The sequence below is a fragment of the Lonchura striata genome, chromosome 1 (genome assembly GCF_050655825.1).
Source record: "Lonchura striata isolate lonStrDom1 chromosome 1, ASM5065582v1, whole genome shotgun sequence".
Taxonomy (NCBI): Eukaryota; Metazoa; Chordata; class Aves; order Passeriformes; family Estrildidae; genus Lonchura; species Lonchura striata.
Window position 1 is genome coordinate 24,413,956 of NC_140703.1, and position 3,226 is coordinate 24,417,181.

At 38.7% G+C, this 3,226-nt stretch overlaps 1 long non-coding RNA gene across 1 annotated transcript in view; it reads right to left on the reverse strand.

Moving 5' to 3' along the window:
* LOC144248658 (uncharacterized) overlaps window positions 1-3,226 on the reverse strand; it is a 176,560-nt gene that overhangs the window by 27,307 nt on the left and 146,027 nt on the right. The window lies entirely within an intron of this gene.

Sequence of the window (3,226 nt, forward strand, 5' to 3'; positions counted from 1 at the left end):
CCCACTAGGTGTCACAACGTCTTCATTTTTAACCAGTCTACTGAGTTTTTCTATGCCTACCAGAAAGAAAAAAGCTTAAGATGAAGGCAGGAAGCCAGTGTATTAGCCAGATACCTAGGCCTGCTCCAATCTAAATTCTTTTAGTAAAGTCAGGTTAGTAGATAGCACATTCAAAAGAAATAAAAATAGAGAAATCATCCCCATCCCTTTTGCAGATTACTTCTATAATTACTTCTATACTTCACTACACCATAGTGAAACACCAAGAATGTTATGAATACAGATGATTGTAAAGTCAGCATGCTTAATACATCACGGGATTCCTTTTTATATTTGTTTGTATTACCCTGCCAGAAATGAGCCCCAGATGCAGTAGAATGACAGGTAGATGAAAGTGAAAAAGGTTTTCCCACACTTACAATATGATTCTTCTTTCCAGAGTGTCTTAGAAGAGCTGATTATTTGAAAGTCCATCTGTGTTGTTACTGACAAATACTGTAATTTTTTGTGGCTTTGTTGACCAATAAATATACAGACACAAGTCTATGTACATATTTTAATATACATTCTTGGGAAAAACATGGGTCAGGAAGAGTTAATGCAACTACCCCTCCCATTGCCACGTACATTTCCTATGCTGCCATGCTCTCCAGGGATTCCAGGGATGTTCCACCACCTCCTGATCTGCTGGCTTTTCTATTGAAAAAGCTAGTTTCATGTTCTCCATTGAGCTGAGAATTTTATCTCCTTTCTTGCAAGTAGACAAATTCTCTTCAGGGTAATGTTGGAACATATTGGATTTTCAAGTGTGTGTACTTGAGGCAGCCAGGAAAGGGGTGAGGAGCTCTCTGTCTCTGTCTCTCTCTCTCTCTCTCTCTCTCTCTCTCTCTCTCTCTCTCTCTCTCTCTCTCTCTCCACAGTTTCCACAATACCCTTCTAAATGGGATAAAAAAGAGTTGTGGCCTTGTCAGGAGAAGGACAAACAAATGGTTCATGAGTGCTTTGCCCCTTCTCTCTACATATTACATATCACATTTAATGCACAAGGGTCTGGGGTAGACATGAACCCACCAGCCCAGGAAGAGGCAGGAGACCTGATCCATCAGCCTAGATGCTTCTGGGCACTTTTAGGAATTTGGCAAGAAGAGTGGACTGAAGCAGGTGCCCAGTATGGGCAGATGTTTTTTCCTCTGACCCCTTGTAGAGTACACATTTACTGGATGATGTACAGCTTGTTCTCTGAGCCAAAGGAAAAATCCAAACATTGCTGGCTGCAGTCAGATTCTTTTTGACCTCTTAAGTAGCTTAACATGGTACTGGCCTTCTTTCCCATTTTAGGTCTTTCCCTTCCTAAACAGCAGAAGGGATTTAATGATATAGCTTCTCAGGTACCTACATAATGCCATGAGCTGGATTTGTGATAATTGTCTTTATATTTTGTTCACTTTTTGAGACATCCTAGAGAAACAGGGAAATACAGAAGGGAACCTCACAAGTGACTTTGTCTCTTCTAGGTGCAAAGAGTGTTTTTATTGCAATGTGCTATGACTTTCCATCTTCCTATTCTTTAAGTTAGGAAATTGAGAATCAGCATTTGCACGAGAATTTAAGACTCTACAGTTTCCTGCATCCTTCAAAGTAAAGTCGCTGGGTGGTCTTGGCACTGAGCTCTCATATGGGGCCAGTAAAGGTGACTTTTAGAAGTGCAGAAACCAAGAGATCTGATTCACATTAAAAATATGTAATTAATCTACTCCTTAAATTAAGATTGATTCATATTCCATATTTTGTGTGGAAGCAACACGAAAGACTTCACCACTTAGGATTCAGTGGGCATTTTGGATATTTGTTTAAAAGGGAGGCTGTTCCACTTTTTACTTTTCTTTTCATAGTTGTCTCTTAATTTAATAACATTCCCTTAATATTTCCTTTGCTATTACAGAAATTCATATAAAATTTTCTTACTATTTTTCCAGTTTATTTGCCTTGGGCATTTGACAATATCTTCTGTCTGTCTGCTTCACTTTTGTAAAATTGGAAAGTGTTATAGTAAAATCACAGAAAAGCAGGGGAATTCAACAGCAGGTGCTGGGACTAAGAATATTTTCCACCCATTCTCTAAATTAATGGAGTGTATTTCAAACTGCCATAGTCTTTAATCTATAGATTTAGTTCATTAATCACCATTCTTAACAAATACAGGGCAAACTGAATGTCATTATTAATTAATTAATTTATTTATTGCATCTGATAGGAAATGGGAATATAATGCCTCAATTTATTTTCTGACCCCTCATTTTCAGGTCCTGAAACAAGCCCATGCCTCCTAGATTGAAGAACCTGCCATTTCTATAGCTGTATGCTCCTTCCCTTCCAAATCTGTTCTACCTATGTCTTCTCTTGTGCAGATGGGTTGTTTCTGGTTCAGTAAATACTTGTTGACTTGCATAAGGACAAATTATTTTGGAGCATTTTTGCCCTATAGGAAGTAATGCCTGTCTAGTGAGAATATAATGGAAACACCCTCAGGATATCCAGATGCTTTGCTTTAGCCAATTATATCTGAACATCAAGTATCATCTGAACAAAAGAGGTACATAATTTTTTCAAGAATTTCACATAAACTAGATTATGCACTGAGGAGGAAATGTTAGAAATTTCCTAATGTTCCTACAGAAACGTTATTAACACTACAAATTGTTTTGATCTCCAATACAAAATCCTACCAATGCCAGTTTGCAAATTGTACTCAAACTGTAGTAGAAGGCTGCAATGGGAATTACCAGAGACCTCAGATTAAACTCTTGAACAGCAGATCTAGGAGTTGATGAATCTTGCCAAATCAGAAGCTCTTCTGAGCATATGCAGAAACTTGGGTTTAGTGCCCAGGAGATCCCTTCTTGTCAAGGCTAGAGGATGTGAGTGCTTAACAGAGTCAGTTTTCCACACCTGGACTTGGCATCTAAACTCTATTTAAATCCCACTTCAGAACTAAGAAAGGACATTATATACTTGGTCTGCACTCTTCTCTTTTTTGCTGTTGGAAAACAGGGAAACTTTCACAGTGCTCCTCGAGATATACTGCTAGTACCCGCTTTAGGAAAGGTAGGGATTGTTACCTGTGAGCAGAGCTCACACATCAGTGAAGGAAGGGGAGCTGTTCTAGGGACTATGAAGTACTTGTACACTGTGACAAAGGGGACAATGACAAGGACCTCAGACTTAC